Source organism: Xenopus tropicalis, chromosome 10, assembly GCF_000004195.4.
Source record: "Xenopus tropicalis strain Nigerian chromosome 10, UCB_Xtro_10.0, whole genome shotgun sequence".
NCBI lineage: Eukaryota > Metazoa > Chordata > Amphibia > Anura > Pipidae > Xenopus > Xenopus tropicalis.
Genome location: NC_030686.2, coordinates 4,835,938 through 4,849,622, shown reverse-complemented (window position 1 = coordinate 4,849,622; position 13,685 = coordinate 4,835,938). Strand labels below are relative to the sequence as shown.

At 42.1% G+C, this 13,685-nt stretch overlaps 1 long non-coding RNA gene across 1 annotated transcript in view; it reads right to left on the bottom strand.

The window, feature by feature from the left end:
* LOC116408023 overlaps window positions 1-13,685 on the bottom strand; it is a 176,080-nt gene that overhangs the window by 103,706 nt on the left and 58,689 nt on the right. The window lies entirely within an intron of this gene.

The following is a 13,685-nucleotide window of genomic DNA, read 5'->3' as shown; positions in this document are numbered from 1 at the left end:
GGGATCAACTACAGGTACTGTTTTATTATTACAGAGAAAAGGGAATCATTTAACCATGAAATAAACCCAATAGGGCTGTTCTGCCCCCAATAAGGGGTAATTATATTTTAGTTTACACTAATGCATAAGAACGTGCGGCCGGGCTCTCACACAATGATGTTTATATGAGTCAGTAGAGCTTTATTGTCAGGGCCCAAAGTGGCCACTTGTGACAAGTGCGCTGAAGTGGCTGTTCCTGAGCGCTCCGCTCATTCATTAGGAAACCCTAGACCCCCGAGTAATTAGGATCCCAGCGGCTGTTCGATTGGCTGCGGTTGCACAGATTACTCGGCCATTGTTCGGGGGCCTGTATGACAAAGGGTTAGGTAAACGTTGTGGATAGATAAGGTGCCCCCGCTGACAGCTCCGAGACTCCGGCGGTCTCTTCAACTGGATGATAAATGAGGAGGGTTTTCAAAGGGAAGCGGAGAGACGCCAGGGAGGGTGGGAGGGTCGGTTTGACTGGCAGCGAGAGGAGGAATCCCGTGACCCCCCACACAGAGACAGTTATCTCTACACCCCATTAAAAGAGACAGAGAGGAGAGAGTGTCAGTGAAAGTTAAACATTGTCCAAATACCAACAAAAAAAAAAAAAAGGTGTTTCATTATGGAGGCACAATAGCGGGCGGGCCATTTAGCATCTTCGCATATTACACATTTTTGCCTGATTTATTAACGCAATAGTATAATTATCGCTAATTCCTAAGCAACGCGCGGCCTTTACACGCGGTGGAACGTACGAGGTGTGACATTCTGCTTTACCGCCAAGGCGCCGCGGCTCCCCAGGCCATGGGATGTACCAAGGAACTGGCCGCGCACTGAATAAAACAAAGGAAAACCTCTCCTGGTTTTATATTATTTTTGGCTGCAAAATTGGGGACTTCTCCCCAGATTGGAAAACCACTGTAAGCCTAAACTGGTTACTAAAGGGTTAATTAGTAACAGCGCTCGTAATTAACGAATCCAATCAGAGAAACGTATTATTTACTCATTAATTGTACATTTACTGTATTATATCGGTACATTATTATATATTATATTGGTACATTCCCTATACTGTATTATATCGGTACATTATTATATATTATATTGGTACATTCCCTATACTGTATTATATCGGTACATTATTATATATTATATTGGTACATTCCCTATACTGTATTATATCGGTACATTATTATATATTATATTGGTACATTCCCTATACTGTATTATATCGGTACATTATTATATATTATATTGGTACATTATTATATATTATATTGGTACATTCCATATACTGTATTATATTGGTACATTATTATATATTATATTGGTACATTCCCTATACTGTATTATATCGGTACATTATTATATATTATATTGGTACATTCCCTATACTGTATTATATTGGTACATTATTATATATTATATTGGTACATTCCCTATACTGTATTATATTGGTACATTATTATATATTATATTGGTACATTCCCTATACTGTATTATATCGGTACATTATTATATATTATATTGGTACATTCCCTATGCTGTATTATATTGGTACATTATTATATATTATATTGGTACATTCCATATACTGTATTATATTGGTACATTATTATATATTATATTGGTACATTCCCTATACTGTATTATATCGGTACATTAATATATATTATATTGGTACAATCCCTATACTGTATTATATCGGTACATTATTATATATTATATTGGTACATTATTATATATTATATTGGTACATTCCATATACTGTATTATATTGGTACATTATTATATATTATATTGGTACATTCCCTATACTGTATTATATCGGTACATTATTATATATTATATTGGTACATTCCCTATACTGTATTATATCGGTACATTATTATATATTATATTGGTACATTCCCTATACTGTATTATATTGGTACATTATTATATATTATATTGGTACATTCCCTATACTGTATTATATCGGTACATTATTACATATTATTTTGGTACATTCCATATATTATATTGGTACATTATTATATATTATATTTCCAAATACAGAAATCTAAAAAAAATTGGGAAAAGAATCCAATGTATGAAGAGCGTTCCGATAGGGTATCTCAGTAATAGTGATTTTTTTTTTTTGGCAGACACGGATTTGTGTTGAAATTCCGCATTTCACCATCAGTGAAATTTTCAATAAAACTGGCGCAAAATTTCACTGTGAAAAATTCTCGGCTGCATTTTTTTAGCAGCTTTTCTAATTTTTTCAGCAAAGTGAAATAGGACAGATTCGGTCATCGCTACTCAGTAAGTGCGCAGTAGGCGGAACAAGGGGCGGTACCTGGCCAGGTCCTTATTTTTAATCATTATGGTTAGTGATGAGCGAATCTCTCCCATTTCGCTTCACCAAAAAATTAGCGAAACTGCTAATGTGCCAAAATGCAGGAACCGCAGGAGTTTTTTTTTGTGCAAAGTTTTTGACACGATGACAAATTTTTTGCTGCTACATTTTGCGCCAATTTAGGGAAAAAAATTGCAAATTTCGCCGCAAATTCATGTCTGGTGAACAAAATGTGCTCAGCGCTAATTATGGTTTTTGAGGCTTTTTTCTTTGGCGCCCAATTTTTTTTTAGATTTGTGTATTTGGAATATAGCAATATAATATATGGAATGTACCAATATAATATATGGAATGTACCAATATAATATATAGAATGTACCAATATAATACAGTATAAGGAACGTACCAATATAATATATGGAATGTACCAATATAATACAGTATAAGGAACGTACCAATATAATATATGGAATGTACCAATATAATACAGTATATGGAACGTACCAATATAATATATGGAATGTACCAATATAATACAGTATATGGAACGTACCAATATAATATATGGAATGTACCAATATAATACAGTATATGGAACGTACCAATATAATATATGGAATGTACCAATATAATACAGTATATGGAACGTACCAATATAATATATGGAATGTACCAATATAATACAGTATATGGAACGTACCAATATAATATATGGAATGTACCAATATAATACAGTATATGGAACGTACCAATATAATATATGGAATGTACCAATATATTTTTTATTGCCACTGGAATTGATGCCTATAATTGTGTGGGTCAGTACGTACGGTGTGCTGTTATTAAATGTACAATTAACGAGTTAACGAGGATTCATTAATTGTGAGCGCTGTTACAAATTAACCCTTTAGTAACCAGTTTATGCTTACAGTGATTTTCCATGGGAACCAAATCTGGGAAGAAGCCCCCAATTTTGCAGCCAAAAATAATATAATTAAGGGCCATTATATATACATTTATATGTTGAATACTTAGCCCAATTTTTTGGAGATTTCTGTATTTGGAAATATACTTTTGGAATGTACCAATATAATATATGGAATGTACCAATATAATATATGGAATGTACCAATATAGCTTGTATTGCCCCTGAATTTGTGTGGGTCAGTATGTGCAGATTTTAAACATACAATTAAAGAGTTCATTATCAGTTCCGCTGATTGAATTCGTTATTTATGAGCGCCGTTACTAATTAATTCTGTATTTGTCTTTTGACAATTTAATTTCTTTTCCCAATACTCTGTGGTTTCTGGCAGCTCAGAAAGTGCTTTTTGGATTGAATATTCGATTTATTCTTTTATGATTATTTAGTATGATGTAAAGAATGATATACCAAGACAGTTTGCAATTGGTCTTTATTTTCTATTATTTGTAGGTTTTTTTAATTGTTTCTGTGTTTGTTCAGCAGCTCTCCAGTTTTGAGTTTCAGCAGCTATCTGGTTGCTAGGGTCCAAATTACCTTGGCAACTGGGGAGTGGTTCAAATGACAGACTCGTATATCAATAGGAGAAAAATAATAAAACCTCACAGAGCAGTAGTTTTTGGCTTCCAGGGTTGGTGACCCCCATTTGAAAGCTAAAGGAGTTAGAAGAAGAAGTAAAATACTATAAAAAATAAATAAATAATGAAGACCAATGGAAAAGTTGCTGAGAATTGGGCGTTCTACAACATACTAACACCTCTTTAACAGAAAAAAACAGGACCCCACCACACTGAGGGCCTGTGGAAGGGAACCCCCTTTATATACATGGCATAAGTACGACTGCATCTATATACAGGTATGGGATCCCTTATCCGGAAACCCATTATGAAGAAACCTCCAAATTATGGAAAGCCCGTCTCCCATAGACTCCGTTTTAAACAAATAATTCAGAATTTTAAAACTGATTTCCTTTTTCTCCGTAGAAATAAAACAGTACCTGTACTTGATCCCAACTAAGATATAATTACCCCTTATTGGGGGCAGAACAGCCCTATTGGGTTTATTTCATGGTTAAATGATTCCCTTTTCTCTGTAATAATAAAACAGTACCTGTACTTGATCCCAACTAAGATATAATTACCCCTTATTGGGGGCAGAACAGCCCTATTGGGTTTATTTCATGGTTAAATGATTCCCTTTTCTCTGTAATAATAAAACAGTACCTGTACTTGATCCCAACTAAGATATAATTACCCCTTATTGGGGCAGAACAGCCCTATTGGGTTTATTTCATGGTTAAATGATTCCCTTTTCTCTGTAATAATAAAACAGTACCTGTACTTGATCCCAGCTAAGATATAATTACCCCTTATTGGGGCAGAACAGCCCTATTGGGTTTATTTCATGGTTAAATGATTCCCTTTTCTCTGTAATAATAAAACAGTACCTGTACTTGATCCCAACTAAGATATAATTACCCCTTATTGGGGGCAGAACAGCCCTATTGGGTTTATTTCATGGTTAAATGATTCCCTTTTCTCTGTAATAATAAAACAGTACCTGTACTTGATCCCAACTAAGATATAATTACCCCTTATTGGGGGCAGAACAGCCCTATTGGGTTTATTTCATGGTTAAATGATTCCCTTTTCTCTGTAATAATAAAACAGTACCTGTACTTGATCCCAACTAAGATATAATTACCCCTTATTGGGGCAGAACAGCCCTATTGGGTTTATTTCATGGTTAAATGATTCCCTTTTCTCTGTAATAATAAAACAGTACCTGTACTTGATCCCAACTAAGATATAATTCCCCCTTATTGGATGCAAAACAATCTTATTGGGTTTAATTAATGTTTTATTGATTTTTTTAGTAGACTTAAGGTATGGAGATCCAAATTACAGACTAATACCCTTGGTCCCAAGCATTCTGGATAATGGGTCCTATACCTGTATATATATATATATATATTGTGCCTATGAGATCAGGGTCCCCAAGGTTTATCACAGCGGTTCTCAACCTGTGGGTCGGGACCCCTTTGGCGGTTGAATGACCCTTTCACAGGAACCGAGACCCCGCTCCTCTATGGTTGGGGGTTACCACAACACAAGGAACTGTATTATAGGCTCGTGGCATTAGGAAGGTTGGAAACCGCTGGTTTATTAGATGGGGGGCCCCGGTGGCTTCTAGTCATGTTGGTTATTCTGCCTCCCTCTGACGTTATTTCCCCCCCAGGTGGGAGGAGCCCCCCCCCCCACTCGCCCCTTATCACTAGAGAAGTGTCTATTCTTTCCATGTGACATTTATTGTAAAATATCTGAGTGGGCCTGAGAGGCCGGGCCTGGCTTTCCCTCGGCGGGTCCTGGTCAGTGTCCCCCTGTCAAGGGCCGGGGTAATTGATGTCAGAGGGGCTTATCTCCCTGAGTCGGCAGATCTGGGCGCAGTCAGGCTGGCTCCTCGCTAGGCCAGCGGCTCTTTCCTGCTGTTGGGAAAGCCTGGGAGCCGCTGGGAGCCTGTTACAGGCCTTCCCCCGTGTCTAGGAAAAAACAACAGCAGCCCTGTGTGATGTGCTGCCATAATGAGAGGGAAAAGCTCTGGTGTGTAACCTCAATCTGACATGGGAACGCTGATAGCCCCCCGGCGTAACCACGCAGCCCCCCCAATTGTGTTTCCTCTACAAATTGACTCAAGTCGCTGCTTATCAGGAACAACGACACTTAGTTTCTCTTTTTGTTTTTACCCAAAACCAGCCCAGAACATTCCTTCTCTGTATATTTGTATTTATACATATGGGTAGGGGGTGCCATAGTGTTTCCCGCAGACAGTACAGTATGGGGGTACAGCTTATTGTGTGCCCAGAACATTCCTTCTCTGTATATTTGTATTTATACATATGGGTAGGAGGTGCCATAGTGCTTCCCTTAGACAGTACAGTATGGGGGTACAGCTTATTGTGTGCCCAGAACATTCCTTCTCTGTATATTTGTATTTATACATATGGGTAGGGGGTGCCATAGTGTTTCCCTTAGACAGTACAGTATGGGGGTACAGCTTATTGTGTGCCCAGAACATTCCCTCTCTGTATATTTGTATTTATACATATGGGTAGGAGGTGCCATAGTGTTTCCCTTAGACAGTACAGTATGGGGGACAGCTTATTGTGTGCCCAGAACATTCCTTCTCTGTATATTTGTATTTATACATATGGGTAGGGGGTGCCATAGTGTTTCCCTTAGACAGTACAGTATGGGGGACAGCTTATTGTGTGCCCAGAACATTCCTTCTCTGTATATTTGTATTTATACATATGGGTAGGGGGTGCCATAGTGTTTCCCGCAGACAGTACAGTATGGGGGTACAGCTTATTGTGTGCCCAGAACATTCCCTCTCTGTATATTTGTATTTATACATATGGGTAGGGGGTGCCATAGTGTTTCCCTTAGACAGTACAGTATGGGGGTACAGCTTATTGTGTGCCCAGAACATTTCTTCTCTGTATATTTGTATTTATACATATGGGTAGGGGGTGCCATAGTGTTTCCTTAGACAGTACAGTATGGGGGTACAGCTTATTGTGTGCCCAGAACATTCCCTCTCTGTATATTTGTATTTATACATATGGGTAGGAGGTGCCATAGTGTTTCCCTTAGACAGTACAGTATGGGGGTACAGCTTATTGTGTGCCCAGAACATTCCCTCTCTGTATATTTGTATTTATACATATGGGTAGGAGGTGCCATAGTGTTTCCCTTAGACAGTACAGTATGGGGGACAGCTTATTGTGTGCCCAGAACATTCCTTCTCTGTATATTTGTATTTATACATATGGGTAGGGGGTGCCATAGTGTTTCCCGCAGACAGTACAGTATGGGGGTACAGCTTATTGTGTGCCCAGAACATTCCCTCTCTGTATATTTGTATTTATACATATGGGTAGGGGGTGCCATAGTGTTTCCCTTAGACAGTACAGTATGGGGGTACAGCTTATTGTGTGCCCAGAACATTTCTTCTCTGTATATTTGTATTTATACATATGGGTAGGGGGTGCCATAGTGTTTCCCTTAGACAGTACAGTATGGGGGTACAGCTTATTGTGTGCCCAGAACATTCCTTCTCTGTATATTTGTATTTATACATATGGGTAGGGGGTGCCATAGTGTTTCCCGCAGACAGTACAGTATGGGGGTACAGCTTATTGTGTGCCCAGAACATTCCCTCTCTGTATATTTGTATTTATACATATGGGTAGGGGGTGCCATAGTGTTTCCCTTAGACAGTACAGTATGGGGGTACAGCTTATTGTGTGCCCAGAACATTTCTTCTCTGTATATTTGTATTTATACATATGGGTAGGGGGTGCCATAGTGTTTCCCTTAGACAGTACAGTATGGGGGTACAGCTTATTGTGTGCCCAGAACATTCCCTCTCTGTATATTTGTATTTATACATATGGGTAGGAGGTGCCATAGTGTTTCCCTTAGACAGTACAGTATGGGGGTACAGCTTATTGTGTGCCCAGAACATTCCCTCTCTGTATATTTGTATTTATACATATGGGTAGGAGGTGCCATAGTGTTTCCCTTAGACAGTACAGTATGGGGGACAGCTTATTGTGTGCCCAGAACATTCCTTCTCTGTATATTTGTATTTATACATATGGGTAGGGGGTGCCATAGTGTTTCCCGCAGACAGTACAGTATGGGGGTACAGCTTATTGTGTGCCCAGAACATTCCCTCTCTGTATATTTGTATTTATACATATGGGTAGGGGGTGCCATAGTGTTTCCCTTAGACAGTACAGTATGGGGGTACAGCTTATTGTGTGCCCAGAACATTTCTTCTCTGTATATTTGTATTTATACATATGGGTAGGGGGTGCCATAGTGTTTCCCTTAGACAGTACAGTATGGGGGTACAGCTTATTGTGTGCCCAGAACATTCCCTCTCTGTATATTTGTATTTATACATATGGGTAGGAGGTGCCATAGTGTTTCCCTTAGACAGTACAGTATGGGGGTACAGCTTATTGTGTGCCCAGAACATTCCTTCTCTGTATATTTGTATTTATACATATGGGTAGGAGGTGCCATAGTGTTTCCCGCAGACAGTACAGTAGGCGCAATGAGTGTATATGGGTGGGAGCTGCTCTATGGTCTCGCTCTTTGGTTTCATTACATTTACAGGGGCAATAAGGAGAGTGCCGGGGGTTTGTGGCACTTACTCATCTTGTGACAACATGTTTAATCATCAAAGACATAATTGGTTGGGGATATCTCTGCGGCCCTTTGATGTCCCATCCAAACAAGGCTACTTCTGCTAAATTTCGAGCATCCTCTTTGGGCGGCTGTTTATTAACTCCGAAATAACTCAGGCACTTGTCAAACATTCCGCACGATAGAACAATGTTTACGATGTGTTATCACGGTTTGTTTAAGTGCACGAGTTTGGGAAACAGGCGGAGGAACACAAGGGACCACACAAGAAAGCGACGGAGGAAAGGCTCGGCGTAACCACGGGCCGTCGACTTGGGCAATTCACCTGTCCGGCAGGTACAAGGGGCCGAATGCAGGAAAGTGTTGCCCGAATGCCTCGACTGGGGGGGGGGGGCAATTATATTTGCCCTAAATGGAGAAGGAAACAATGACGCTCCCAGTTTATTGCTTAGTTTTCCCGTTAGCGGTTTGTTTAGTCTATTTTGGCCACAGGCTTGGGAGTGTGTCTACTTCACTGCACTGATTGTGCTGCTTTACAATAAAAAAAATATATCATTATGGTCACTAGAAAGTCTACGCAAAGCTGAAATGGCCGCCATGTCCCTTTCCCTTGCTCCACCCATTTCTTACTGTATGATCGTTTCATTCGCTCACTGGTGTTTGGGAACTGGATAAGTGAGAAGGCGGAGCCAAGAACCTGCAATGGCTAATTAGTCTTCATTTATTATTATTTTGCAAACTTTGAATTATTTAGCTGTCTGTTCAACCGCTCTCCAGTTTGGAATGTCTGCAGCTGTCTCATTGGTAGGGTCCAATTAAACCTAGCAACCGGGCAGTGGCTTGAAAGAGAGACTGGGATATGAATAGAAGAAGGTGTGAATAGAAAGATAAGTAATAAAAAGTTACAATAACTATAAAACTGGAGCCTCACAGAGCAATAGGGTTTGGCTGCCGGGGTCAGTGACCCCCATTTGAAAGCTGCAAAGAGTCAGACGAGGAAGGTAAATAATTAAAAAACTATAAAAAATACAAAATGAAGACCAACTGTAAAGTTGCTAAGAATATTCCATTTTATAACATACTAAAACTTTTTGTATGTTATAGAATGGCCAATTCAGGAACATTAAATAAACCCAATAGGGCTGTTCTGCCCCCAATAAGGGGTAATTATATCTTAGAGTTGGGATCAAGTACAGGTACTGTTTTATTATTACAGAGAAAAGGGAATCATTTAACCATGAAATAAACCCAATAGGGCTGTTCTGCCCCAATAAGGGGTAATTATATCTTAGTTGGGATCAAGTACAGGTACTGTTTTATTATTACAGAGAAAAGGGAATCATTTAACCATGAAATAAACCCAATAGGGCTGTTCTGCCCCCAATAAGGGGTAATTATATCTTAGTTGGGATCAAGTACAGGTACTGTTTTATTATTACAGAGAAAAGGGAATCATTTAACCATTAAATAAACCCAATAGGGCTGTTCTGCCCCAATAAGGGGTAATTATATCTTAGTTGGGATCAAGTACAGGTACTGTTTTATTATTACAGAGAAAAGGGAATCATTTAACCATTAAATAAACCCAATAGGGCTGTTCTGCCCCCAATAAGGGGTAATTATATCTTAGTTGGGATCAAGTACAGGTACTGTTTTATTATTACAGAGAAAAGGGAATCATTTAACCATGAAATAAACCCAATAGGGCTGTTCTGCCCCAATAAGGGGTAATTATATCTCAGTTGGGATCAAGTACAGGTACTGTTTTATTATTACAGAGAAAAGGGAATCATTTAACCATGAAATAAACCCAATAGGGCTGTTCTGCCCCTCAGTAACCCTACTTTTTGGCTCATCCGTTACCGTTTTTTCTATTCCCGAAATCGCGGCTCCTTAAACAGTACAAATAAAAACGAAGTCTTAAAAAAGGTCCAGAAAATTAAATATTAGTATTTCCTTAGCAGCGATATCCCATCATTTATCTTTACAACGTGCAGATGAGACCTGTCGTTCCGTGGCCGACCGCTCTCGGTTAAAACGTTTTTTTTTTTCGTTTCCATTTGGCAACCCAGACTAAGACGCGGATTTGGGAGAGCGGGGTGGGGGCCCCCTTTTATCGGGCGGGGGTCAGTTTGGCACCCTTCGCTTGCCGCCTCTCACCTGGGCGGAATAAACAAGGATACCCGTAGTGGCAGAATTTTACAGCCCCCATTAAAGCTCATATAAATTCCAGCGGATCAAGGATGCCTCTGGTGTGCGGGTTTCCAGGCGCAGCTAATCGCTCTGGGAGATTTGCCATAGACCGTTTCTGGCTTTTGTTTATATCTGCGAGTAAAACTTCCCAGTAAAACAAGCTCTGGGGCTGCCAACAATATTAAGCGCCGCACAAAGGCTCCATAAGGCAGCGAGCGGGATCGCTCTTCCACTTCCTTCAATAACTGACAGTGAGAAGGCAACAGCCGCCCCCGCGGGGCCATTAGGACCTTGCGTATGTGTTTGCCGTTCCTACAAAGCTATGATCGAGTGCTCTGTAAATACAGATTCGGTTTTTGGCAGCGAAAATGACTTTTTCTTTTTTCATTTTTAAAGGAAACATTTGCCTTTCGATTAACTTTTAGCGCGTTCCAAGCGACTGAGCTCTCGCTGTTTTTGTTATTGGTGGGTTTATTGTCTTTTTCACTTACTTGCCTTCCGGTTTGGCTACTTTGCACACTGGAATTTCAAATGTTGGGAAAATTTAAGTGATTTCTTTTTAACCCATATGTATGGGACCCCCCCCCCCCCCACAACTGACCTACCCGACCAATATCTATTTGAAAATTGGGCAGGTATTGATCAGGCAGGTTTGATTTTCCCATTGGATCGGGGGCCACATTGGCTCATTGATACGGTCCTTACTCCGACAGCTCCTATACCCATCGCCTGACCCTAGGCCTTAAGGTCCCCATACACTTTCAGATCCGCTCGCTTGGCGAGGTCACCAAGAGAGCGGATCTTCTCCTGATATCCCCCACCTACGGGTGATTTTGGGCTAATTAGAACGGGAGGTATAGACGAAGTTGGTTCGGTGGCCGCATCAATGAGCCAATACAGTCCCTGATCTGACTGAATTTTTTAACCTGCCCGATTGATATCTGGGCGATTTCAGGCCACATATAGGTTGGGCAGGCACGTCGGTAGTGCCCCATACATGGCCCAATTAGCTGACGATACTGGTCCGAAGGGACCAGTATCGGCAGCTAGAATCGGCCCGTGTATGGGGACGTTTAGGTGGGCGTATCAAGAGATCCACTTGTTTGGCGACCTTGTGAAATGAGTGGATCTTAATTTGTATGGCCACCGTAATTGTTCTGGTGTTAGGAAAGAAGCAGGTTGGTTATCCAGGGACATAACTACTGAGGTGGCCTTGGCCGTACAAGAAGACCATCGGGGCACAGACTGATTAGTGGATTCAATATATGTTTATGAAAACTGTCTTCTTGTTAAGGTTTAAGGGGACCCTAAACATTATTTTGCTGTGGAACTTCTGGTTATGATACAGTGGGTGGGGATGGCTAAAGCTGTAAAACCACGCAACTCAAGTTAGGTACGAGCGCTACAGGGCAGGGACCAATAGAAAGTCTAGAACCAGAAGGCCAGAAGGTGCACTGATACTTCTCTATAGGTTTCCCTAGGTCCCTGTTATGACCTGATCGTTAGAAATGGGCATGACATCACTGCCGCCCCCTCTCCACCCCTTGTAATGTCACCGCTGCCCCCTCTCCACCCCTTGTAATGTCACCGCTGCCCCCTCTCCACCCCTTGTGACATCACTGCCGCCCTCTCTCCACCCCTTGTGACGTCACCGCAGCCCCCCCTCCACCCCTTGTGACATCCCTGCCGCCCCCTCTCCACCCCTTGTGATGTCACCGCCACCCCCTTTCCACCCCTTGTGACATCCCTGCCGCCCCCTCTCCACCCCTTGTGACGTCACCGCCGCCCCCTTTCCACCCCTTTGTGATATCACTGCCGCCCCCTCTCCACCCCTTGTGACATCATCGCCTGCCCCCTCTCCCCCCTTGTGATGTCACCGCCTTCCCCCTCTCCACCCCTTGTGGCATTACTGCCTGCCCCCTCTCCACCCCTCGTGACGTCACCGCCTGCCCCCTCTTCACCCCTTGTGACGTCACTGCCTGCCCCCTCTCCACCCCTTGTGACATCATCGCCTGCCCCCTCTCCCCCCTTGTGATGTCACCGCCTTCCCCCTCTCCACCCCTTGTGGCATTACTGCCTGCCCCCTCTCCACCCCTCGTGACGTCACCGCCTGCCCCCTCTTCACCCCTCGTGACGTCACTGCCTGCCCCCTCTCCACCCCTTGTGACGTCACTGCCCGCCCCCTCTTCACCCCTTGTGTTGTCAACGCCCACCCCCTCTCCACCCCTTGAGATGTCATGCCCGACCCCTCTCCACCCCTTGTGACATCACCGCCCACCCCCTGCCCGGAGATAGAAGCCAGCATTTTTCAATTTTTGTTGCCTATGCCCCTGACGAAGGCCCCTGGGGGCCAAAACGCGTTGTGTTTGTTTAATAGGTTCTAATTAAACTTTGTATGTTTTGAAGGAGTGCCCTATTGATTGTAAGCGGCAGGGGCAAGGGAGCGGGGATTATGGGTAGGCAGGAGCGGTACCCCTACCCCTAGATTGTGTCGTACAATAATATCAGTGCGCGTGGGGCCCCCTTAAGAGCAATGTCAGGTTTGGGAATGGAATAAGCTTTGTTTTTACTGAGCTTTATTACTACAAGCAATAGTGATAGTTGCCCCATAACCCGCTGATTAGAATCTGTAAGATACACAGAGAGATAAAGCGGCAGATAAGCGCCCTGTGTCCCGACGTAACGGCCCAATTCCACCCTGTTCGACCTTAGCCCCGGAATTCCTTCCCCCCGTGTAAGTCACCTTTGCCGCCGGGCCGCCTCCTGCGCTAATCAGCTTGTTTGAATAAGGTGTTAATTCTCCTGCTCATTTCTAAAGCAAACATTTCCTTCTGAACTGACCCTTAAAGGGGCAGTGTTCCAAGAAAGCGGCGCCAACTTGCGCATATTTTTCGGTTCTAGAGCCAAAACTGTTCTCTGAGTGCCGGTG